Source organism: Octodon degus, unplaced genomic scaffold (genome assembly GCF_000260255.1).
Source record: "Octodon degus isolate 3935 unplaced genomic scaffold, OctDeg1.0 scaffold00024, whole genome shotgun sequence".
Classification (NCBI taxonomy): domain Eukaryota; kingdom Metazoa; phylum Chordata; class Mammalia; order Rodentia; family Octodontidae; genus Octodon; species Octodon degus.
In genome coordinates this window covers 14,474,253-14,485,526 of record NW_004524600.1, presented here as the reverse complement: position 1 = coordinate 14,485,526, position 11,274 = coordinate 14,474,253, and the positions used below count along the sequence as shown (strand labels likewise).

The window sequence follows — 11,274 nt, the reverse complement described above, 5'->3', positions numbered from 1 at the left end:
AAAAGACATTGTATGATATCTTCTCCTAGTATTAGAAACTTTAAAAAGTATATTTCCATTTTCTGTTGACTTAAAAAAAAGAGGTTTGTACTTATGTTATTTGCTTATTATTTCTTGCCTATATCTTGTAATATGAGAAACTACTTTGGCAATAACAATATACAATGTACTAACCATTAAAAAAAAGATTAAGCAAGTCTTTAACATAATATCCCAGATAACTTTTTCAAATATAAAACATTTATACCAGCAAGGAAATTTATAAAAAAAAAAAGTATGTCAAATATAAAAAAATAAAGTGTATCACAAACCCTAAGAGACAGAATGAAAAAGTTACTGGAATTCAGCATAAAATGGAATAAATCATGGGGGATATAGCTCAGCAGCACAGCATCTGCCTGGTAAGCATAATGTCCTGAGTTCAAGTCTCTGTACACAAGATCAAAAAGAGTGCATATCTTTATACTTCAGTTATGAAAAGTATTCACAAGATCCATATTGTTTATATATTTATGATTCTCATATCTCTTATGGTGTTCTGTTCTTTCTACTCAATAAAATTCTTTGAACTTACAGGGGTTTTAATTCTCAATTGGGGAAAAGCATAATCTTTATCTACCTCTGGTTTTCAAAATTACATTCCGGACTGTTATCAGTTGTGGGACTCTAGATTTTCTGTCTGCTTGCCTTGAAAATATGCATGGTAGGCTGGTTAGGGACCCGATGAGAGATCCTTGGCACCTGTGGCTCAAAACGGACTTTGTAGATGCCATAAATTTAGGGTTTTGATATAGTGAGATTCTCTAGGATTAATGTGTGCTCCTAATATCATTAAACTGGTCTAAGGAACACAAATACAATGCTGTAAAAGCAGAAATGGGAGCTATGTTTTTTGAAGACAGGAAGTGGCTACAAGTCTAGTATTGTAGATAAGGACTCAAAAGGGAGAAAGCAAGGAATGTGCACATTTCCTCCAGGCCTCTAGAGGGAACCAGCCATACAACTACTGTGTCTTTACCCCAGAGAAATTAATTTTGGATACTTGTCTCCAGAATTTTAAAATAAATTTCTATCTAAGCCATCAAGTGTGTAGTAATTTTTTATACTAGCAATATAAACTCATTACTAGTACGACTTTTTCTGTCTTGAAATGAAGCTAAGCTCTCATACCAGTGGCAATCCTCCTTTATATTTTCTTTGGGAATCCTTCAATAAACAGCTTAGGAGAGAGTAAGCAACGCACATTTATCTGCTTCTTTAATTTTAGGGTCAACTCTTCACAATAGGATCTGCCTGCATTGATAGCTGTACTTTGAATTTCTCTTCTTTAAGTACTTCGCACAAGGTTTACAAGGTCTCACTACACAGATTGGACTTGTAGTGTTCTTCCTGTTTTAATCCTTCTGAGTGCTGGGATTACAGGTGTGCACTACCATACCCCATGTATGTGCTTTCAATTTCTTTTTTTTCCTTTTTCTTCTAAAATGATTTATTATCCTTCATGTATAATAATAAGAAATCTAAATAATAATTTATTTTTTATTAATTTTATTGAAAATAAATTTAAATGTGACAGCTTCAAAACAGTTTGGTAGGAGAGTTATAACAATTAATACATTGTATATTGTTGTCTTTGTAGTAGTCATTCATAGCACAAGATGCAGACATGATATCCTGTCCAAATACTATTAGTACAGATCTTCCTTCTTATTTAATTAAGAGAAAGTAGCTATATATTTATCCTATTTTGTATATACAGATACAAAATTGTCCTTCATTTATATCACCTTTTTTGGTCAGTTTTGTTAGAGATGGGTATTCCACTGCCATTCAAATTTTGTAGGTGCATGAATTTGTCAAACTATTTCAATATAGTCTGGTACTCCACAATAGTAGTGGGTTATCCACAGGACTAGCAATGTCTGAATCTGATGACTTGAGCCTTTCACAGCTCAGCACATGAACATGGCTTCACTTTTTAAACCTTGTTTCTACACTTTTCTATTGGATGGTTAAGACCAAGATAAAGCAAGACCTGTATAACAAAAAATGTAACTTTTGTATCTGACACAGTCAGTCAAGTGCCCTCAGGACTCATCCAGAAATCCTGTACTTCACTTTGTAGATCTTTGTGAGTGTCAGTCATGTGAATGAGTCACAGCCACTTTTTGACCAATTTGCTCTTTGTGAAAGCCTGAGAGAATGTTTTCTCATCATATGACTCTCTTTAGGCACACAGTACATCATCGATCACATTCCTCTGTGGTCCCATAATCACCTTGATCAGACAATTTGGGGCACAACTGAGTTACATGATCTTACAGTATAGGTTCTACTATGTCCTGAGTCCTCACTGACCTTGACAGGCTAGGGCAAAATTGTTGGCTGTCCTTGCAACCCTTCTTTTTCTCTAATTTTTGGTCTGCAAACTTAGGTTTTTAACCCTCCAGAAGAGAAGCTTATTATTGCCGTAAATCTCCTGGGAGAGAAAGTAGGAGGAACTCTTGAAGTAGTAGGCAAAGAGCAAAGAGTTCATGAACAAAAATCAAATCACATGGGCAACACTTGCAAGAATTAACAACTGGGATCTCCTCTTATTGAGAAATTTTTTCATATCAAAAGAAATTATCAACAAAGTTAAAAGACAATACACAAATTTGGAAAAAATCTTGACAAATAAGTATTCAGACAAAGGTCTGCTCTCTAGAATATATAAAGAACTAAAAAACATGAGCACCCCAAAATTTAAAGACCCAATCCAGAAATGGGCATTTGAGATGAAAACACATTTGTCAGAGGATGAAATTAAAGAAGTGAATAAATATATGAGAAAAATGCTCCACATCACTAGCAATCTGTGAAATGCAAATTAAAACAACACTGTGCTTTGAATTTCTACCTACCAGAATATAAGCTTTCTGACAGAGAAGGCATTGTCTTTTTAATGTCATTAGTTCACAACCACTACTGTTAAATCTGGAACAGGATTAACAATAAACCATTTTGATTTTTTTTTCCTTTAGGCAAAAACTTGCAAAAGATTTGTAGAATTCTGGGAAGATAGCTCAGTGGCGCAAGTGCCTGCCTGGCAAAAGCAAGGTCTGGAATTTGATTCTTGATATCACAAGACAAGTAAATAAATATTAATTGAATTTTGGGCTGAGGAGATAGCTCAGAAGTCTAAGCGCCTGCTTAGCAAGCACAAGAACCCAGGTTCAATCCCTGGTACTGCATGCCATGCTTGCTCTGTGCCATGTTTTCCACTCAAAACCGGGAGAAAGGGCGCATGCCTGTAATGCCAACACTGGGAAAGCTGAGACAGAAGGATCAGTATGCTTCCAAGCTGCATAGCAAGACCCTGAACCATAAATAAATAAATAAATAAATGTTAAAAAACAAAGATTTGTGAAATCTATATTATTAAAAAAAATTCAACTGTTTCAAGTAAATCAGCATGTTTTACATAAATATACACACATAATACGCATACATTTGTCTTTTACACATACATAGACATATATACTAAAATATACTTATGCATATTATTATAGGAAGTACTCTGATTAACAGTGGAAGCTGACATTTTAAATTGCTTACCTGTATTTAGTGGATTTATGGGGGGAAATTCCTTGGTATATACTGTTGCTTTAGTGAAATAAGAAACCCAAGAATTAGAGAACATTACAATTTCCAAGTAATCCTAACCAGTAGCATATATAGAGATAACAGTCTATTCTTTTTTTTGAGCCTTATATAATATGCATTGTTTAAAAACTGATCCATTTTAACTGTGGTGAAAATAGATTAAATACTTGGTTACTGAATAATTTATCTGACAATGGCTGATGCAATCTTTCCTTTCTTGAAAGTAATACTTGCTGTGAGTCAGAGAGCTAGCAGTGTATGGAAATACAGTTTTGAAAAGATATTTATAGCTTCAAATTTGCTTTATGGTTATTGACACCTAAAATCATATGAACCATTTTCTTTGTTGTGGTTATTGAAATACTTTCTGTTATGCACCTGGAAATGGTATGACAGCTAACATAATCTCCAGAACAGTGAATGATCAGAATACTCAAAGGTGATTGAATGAATAGTTTACTCAAATTTCAGCATACATAGTATAATTTTTCTTTATGTAACTCATTTTCATATTGGTTATGATGGCTATAACGTTAGAGTAAAGGGAAATAGACAAAGATGAACCAATACCACAGCTTTGTGGAACTGGCTTACCAATGATTACTGCCATCTAAATGAAAAAATACTATCATGATTTATGGTTTATGTAAGCAAACCAATCTAGTACTGAGCTACACTTCATGTTCAGTAGAAGAGTATATCCAGAAGACTGTATTTGCCATCTGGGTGCATGAATTTTTTTTAAGATGTTGAAATGGCTAAAACAAACAAACAAACAAAAAAAAAAAAAAACACTTGACTGAATGCAAGGTTATTTGGATTGATATTATTTCCAGTATTATATAGACTATATATCATTTATCAAACATCTATTTATAAATGTATTAAATTTTGTATTAACAACTTAAGCAGTATTAGAGAATACACTGAGTTCATAAGCAAATATATTGCAGTTAATAAAAAGACTCGATCAGTTTTGAGTTTTGGTATTCATGCAGGTCTTCAAACCTATCTCTCACAGATACCACAAAACAACAGTTTACACTTTTAGGGAAAGTCGCCAGGCTTCAGCTTCTCTTTGAAGCTGGAAGAACAGAAAATGCATTTGACCTGAGGGTGATGGCTTGTAGCGAGCTACGAGCTACGTGGAGGCTGAATGGTACCGCTCCCTAAGCCACAGGCTCGCCGATTTTCCTTGAAACACCCACACAACAAAAGACAATAATTTTGGGTAGAATTTCCAGTGTCTGTTCAGACACCGGTGAGAAAGGAGAGAGGGTGCGAGTCCATTCGATAAAGCAAGGTAATGGCTAGCGATAGACTGTCTGCTCCTGACCACAAAAGGAATTTAATTGAAACGCTTAGAGATCAAGAAGACTCGCGTTTCTGCTCTGTATAATTCCCAGCATTTTGAATACAACTTCCTATTCACCTAAAAATAAAACTGTTTGTTTTTAATCTCCTCTTTTCTAATATGAGCAGATAGTGCTACCAATGTTACCCTAACCACAAGTTGTATTATGTCCCAGAGATTGTTTACTACATTGCATTTTCATTCACTTTTATCGGTTTTTAATTTCTGTTAAGATTTGCTTTTTAACTCACAGGTTATGTAACTATGATAAATCTGTCCTAACAAGATACGTGGCTGGGTTCATGAAAACCAATTTGTTTTCCTGCAGTTTGGGGAGCTGAAGACGGTGCGCACCAGTCTTGACTTCCTCTGAGGATTTTCTCCTTGGCATGCAGACGGTCATGCTTCTGCCTCCTCTCACAACACGCATGCACACACACACACACACACACACACACACACACACACACACACACACGCACGCACGCACACACACACGCACACACGCATGCGGGTGCGCCCGCGTATGCGCCCTAGCATAGTGATGGGGAACCTGTTAGAGAAAAGTGCCCAAACTACAACCCAAAATCCATCTACTTTACCGTAATTAAACTTTAATACTGAGGTTTTAGTTTAGAGTAAACAGTTCAGATTTTTTTTTTTTCTTAAAAACAACCCATGTGCCCATCAACTGAGGAATGAATAAAAGTGATGCGGTCTTCTTACACAATGGGGTATTATTCAACCATAAAGAAAGATGCACTTGAGACCTTTATAGGTAAGTGGGTGCAACTTGAGACCATAGTGATAGTGAAATAGAACACACCAGTTTAAAGTATTCACGCCTTTCAAGGCCTTGGCTCCACGTCTTTTATATTCTGAGATGCTTAAGGCTTCAATATAGGAGGGTTGACCTAGAGGGGGGGCTTATTTATATGGCTTATTTCGAGTTGCGCTGTTTAATTTCCAACTAAGAAATTGTTGTTGTTGTTGTTATTTATCATTGCTGCATTTCTATGAATTCCTAATATTTATATTTCTATTGTAGAAATTGCACCTGTATATAGCATAATCTTGATCATTTTATATTGTTCTCATCACATATTACTCTTCCCTGTGATTCCCATCACAGATCTACAAAGTTCACTTCTGTTTTACTATCTCTTCTTTATTTCACTGTTTAATTTATTTATGTTTAGTTTTTTTTATCTCAAATAGGAAAACTCAATATTTAGCTTTCTGCATTTGAATTATTTCACTAAAAATTATGGTCTCCTCTATAGATTTTCTAGCAAATAGCATGATTTTAATTTCTTTCTGCCCGAATAACATTTTGTTGTTTAGTTTTTATCCCTCTGCTGTTAGACTTGTATGGTGTTTTCAAACCTTAAGCTTTATGAGTTATGCTGCTGCAGACACGGAAAGATGGAAATGTCCTTCTTTGTTAGCAATTTCTAGTTGAATTCACTGCATTCTCATTTAGTAAATGTCCCATACATTCAAAAGTTAAATTCTGCTATTTTCCTAAACAGACATATGGTATGTCTGTCATATGAAGTTAAGAAAAATATGTATTCTGTTGTTTGGGGAAAATATTTTTACTGATGACCTTGATCCTAACATGTTTTGTATCCCTATTGATTTTCTATTTAGTGTTTTTAACCATCTCTAAAGGACATATCTGAGTTTGCAATTTTGATTTGGGAATATTTTTGTTCAACTTTAAAAGTTTTTGTCTCGTATATTTTTAAATCATCTTGGTAAATATATGTACAGTACTGTTAGAATTCATTAGTAATTCCTATAAAAATTATCATTCATTTAAAAAAAATTACTAGTAATTTCTTTGTATCCTAAAATCCATTTTGACTAGTTGCAAAGAAAAAAAAAAAAAAAAAAATATATATATATATATATATATATATATATATATATATATATATATATATGTCAGAACCAGGGATTGAAATTAGGCCCTTGCGCTTGCTAGGCAAGCACTTATTCTACTGAGCCATCTCCCTGGCACCCTAAAATTTTTTTTTTATTTTAAAGAGGAAAGAAACAAAAACAAATAATAGAGGCTGGGGAAATGACTCAGTAGAATAAGTGCTTCCCTGGCAAGCGCAAGGGCCTGAGTTCAATTCCTGGTTCCACCAAAAAACAAACAAACAATAAATAATAAGAACAAAGAAAAAAAAACACCATGTGATGATAAAAGTGATAAAGAATTTCAAAACAGTAACAGGAAATTAAAAATGATTGCCTTATTATATATTATTATCATCAAATTTGTTGCTCAGGATACCAGATATAGGCATTTAAATTGATCAAATATTTGAAACATTAAATCTTCCTTTCAATAAACCTTGAATTATGGAGGGTTTTTTTTTGTTTGTTTGTTTGTTTGGTGGAAAAAGGATTGAACTCAGGCCCTTGTGCTTGCCAGGCAAGCACTTATTCTACTGGGCTATCTCCCCAGCCCTTGAATTATGTTCTTATACTTTTTATTGTTTAATAATTTATTTTTAAAAGAATTTTAAAATAATAAGTAAAACATTATAAAAATACACCTCTTTAAAAAGCAAAACAAAAATATTCAGAAAAGCAAAACAAAATGGTATTTAACAGTGGTTGTTATGTTGCACATTGCTATCTTCAATGTAACTGCTCATATTCCAGTTATTATTATTAGATATCCTGTGAGTAATTTATTTTTGATACTTTTCCAAGTTGTGATTTTTATTCAAACTATATTGAATTTACAGATTAATATTTGAAAGATATTTACTGCATTATTAGACATTTTCATACAAACAAACATACAAAATAATGTCCATTTTCTTAGGATTTTTTAGGTTATTCATTAAAGTTTTATCAGCTGGGGAGATAGCTCAGTGGTCTAAGAACCTGCTTGGTCAGAGCAAGGACCTGGGTTTGATCCCCAGTACCAAATGTGATGCTGGCCTGGGGCTGAGCCTGCCAACAAAAATGGGCATGATGGTACACTCCTGTAATCTCAGGGCTGGGGAAGATGAGACAGGAGGATCACCGTGAGTCTGACCTGCGTAGTGAGACCCTGTACCAAATAAATAAATAAACAGATTAAAATAAATAAAGTTTTATGATTTTCTTTTCCATTTGTACTAACACTTTTTTTTAGTGGACCCTTTTTGTTTTTGTTGATATGGCAACATGAATGCTTTAAATATTATGTTTTCTACTAGTTTATAGGAAAATTTTTCATTTGTTTTGTATGTAGGTCTTTATCTCAGCAACCTTGTACAATTCCTTTAAAAGTTCTGTTAACTTGTCCATTCATTGTCTTGGAATCTCTATGTAAACAATCATATTTTGAACAAATAGCAGCAGTTTTCTTTTTCCCTTTCCATCTCTTAAGCCTATTTCTGTCTTTTTCTTTTGCATCAATCATGATAACCAATAAAGAGCTGAATGAAAAAGATAAAAAGTGGTATAGCTGTTAGTCAAAGGGATACAACATCTTCATTGTAGTAGGTCAACAATATTGGCTCTACAGCTGTCCATGCCCCTGAGAGCTTACCAACACAATATATACTTTTGGCGCTTGAAGATGGTTACTTTTATTAGTAATAGATGAAGAAATGTAAGCTCAAAGAGGTATGTAGCTTATCTAACAATATAGTTAGTACCTGAGTTGTTCAAGTCCAATTTCATCATTCTAGAATTTTTTCCAGTTGGTTGTTTGATAAATCATTTATTATAGGCTATTAGTAACAAAACTAATCTGTTACTCTTCCCAGATGCAGTATTTATTTTTTAGTAAAACTGGGGTGCTATTGCACCAGAAATAAGAATAAACTTGAGACATTTCTAAGCAAATGGATACAACTGAGACTGTGCTCTTAGGTGAAGTAAATCGGACTCATATGTGAACAATGCATTGTCTCCCCGGTGTAAGAAACTGAAACAGTAAATAAGCACCAAAATGTACAATAGATCATGTGAAATGGGAAGAAATTATTCCAAAAGAATGAACTGAGAGGAAAAGGAAGGAAAGGAATAGGAAAAAAATCAAAAATGATAAAATGGAAGCAAAGCTTTGTGAATAAGGAAGGGAGGAGCGGTTGAATGAAGAGAGGTGAGGGGAATGGAAGAAAAGAGGAATCAAAATGATATATCATGTACAGGTACAAATTCCCTGTGATAAATCTGATCGTAGTGTGTATCTATGATGTACCAAATAACCAAGAGTCCTAGAGACTTGAGGATCTCAGAAAGGAACGCTTGGGGTTGGGGAGATGGCTCTGTAGAATAAGAGATTGCCTGGCAAGCGCAAGGGCCTGAGTTCAATGCCCGAATCTGCGAAAAAAGAAAGAAAGAAAGAAAGAAAGAAAGAAAGAAAGAAAGAAAGAAAGAAAGAAAGAAAGAAAGAAAGAAAGAAAGAAAGAAAAGAAAGAAAGAAAGAAAAGAAGGCCTAAGGAGAACAACTATACACGGAGCTGCTAGGTAGAGGAAGAAGCACACATTTCTCTGGACAAGTGAGCAAAGTGGATCCACAGGAGAATTGCGGCAGCTGGTAAATGCTGGAGGCCGATTTGTCAGCTCACATTGGCAGGGATAACTGCCACAAAAAAGGAGTTGGATAAGATAAGGAGCTACTCAGGTCCTTAATCTATGTATCTATAAGAAAAAGTATAAATAGGCAGAGGTGTTTTGGTTTAGGCAGACAAGAGACCTGCCTAAAGATTCCACCATTGAATCTTTGCATTGAGTGACAGCTTTGCTATCCAAGATATCTGTTCCTAAATGTAACATGTTATCTTGCAAGAGTAATTTTTTTTAAAAAATTTAATATATATATTTTTATTATTAATAGTTACCTATGTCATATTTGAAGTAAGTTTCTAGAAGTTGATATAAAGTTGTGTCATTTAAAAAAAGTCCATTCTAAGGGCTGGGGAGATAGCTCAGTAGAATAAGTGCTTGCCTGGCAAGCACAAGGTCCTGAGTTCAATCCCTGGTACCATAAATAAATAAATAAATAAATAAATAAATAAATAGTATCCATTCTAGTAATCTTTTTTTTTAATTGTTTGGTTGTTATAGGTTGTCACTACGGCACTCATCTTCATAGTGATCCTTCCATTTGCAGTCTCCCCAGGACTTGGATTACAGACATGAGCCACTACACCTGGATTCTGGCTGGCTCAGCCCACCCTGGGGATGGGGCTGCGGCAGCATACGTGGCAAGGGATTGAATCACGGTTCCTGTCTTTTACTAAAGTTGCTTAAGCAGGTGCTTTAGTCTGCTGAGCTATCTTGTTGGCCCTAGTTAAATATTTTAATTGGTACTAATAGTTAATTCATATTTAATGCAATGATTACATTCATGATGGCATGATGTTTGAATTTAAGTCTAACGTCTTACAGGTTTTTCTAGTTTTCCTTTTCTTGCTTATTTCAGTCTTCCCCATTTATAGCATTATCTTGGATTCTTTCAACATTCCAGATGATTTAACACTTTTATTTTGACAATAAATTTATATATAATCCCTTTTTAATTACTTTCAGCCAAAGAAAGCCTAATAAAATTTAGTCAGTAAATATACCATAGAAGAATGGCTAAAGAAATTTCATAAAACAGAAATACCAAGACATCTTTTTCAATTTTATTAAAAAAGGAAAAAAAACAGAATTAGGAAAGAGCTGAGTAAACTGGATTTTTTCTTTCAACTTATTTGAAATATTAGACAGTTGAAAACAAAAAGAATCAAGCTACATGAGAAAAATTTTAAAACAGTAATTTCTATAGTTTTCAATATATGTGGATTTTCAGTCTGTACAATTGTTTTATATGAATGGAGACATTTTTATTTTAAATTAAGATGAAAAAATACATATAAGTTTTATAATCTTTGGAATAAGCAATTTAAATGCATATTATTAATTTCCAAAAATATTGATAATTTCTATATTTTATTGACAGCCTTAATTTTTTATTTCTTTAAAGAGTATATGGCCTTCATGGATCATTAAAATATGGCTTTTAGGGCCAGCTAAATAGCTTAGCTGATTAAAGTGACTGCAAGTAAGCCCAGGGGCCAGGGGTGCAATCCCTGGGCCTGCCTTGCCGGCATTGCCCCCTGGGCATGCTGAGACAGTAATTGAGACTTGGCTTGTTGCCTTGAGCCTGTAATTTCACAGTTGGGAGGCTGTAAACAGGAGAATCACCACAGGTCTGATCTAGTAATGAGACCCTGAACACTCTGTAGACTTTCTCCAAAATACTAGGTATA

At 34.1% G+C, this 11,274-nt stretch overlaps 1 pseudogene; it reads right to left on the bottom strand.

The window, feature by feature from the left end:
* The window catches only part of LOC101593150, a 34,881-nt pseudogene that overhangs the window by 20,271 nt on the left and 3,336 nt on the right, over positions 1-11,274 (bottom strand).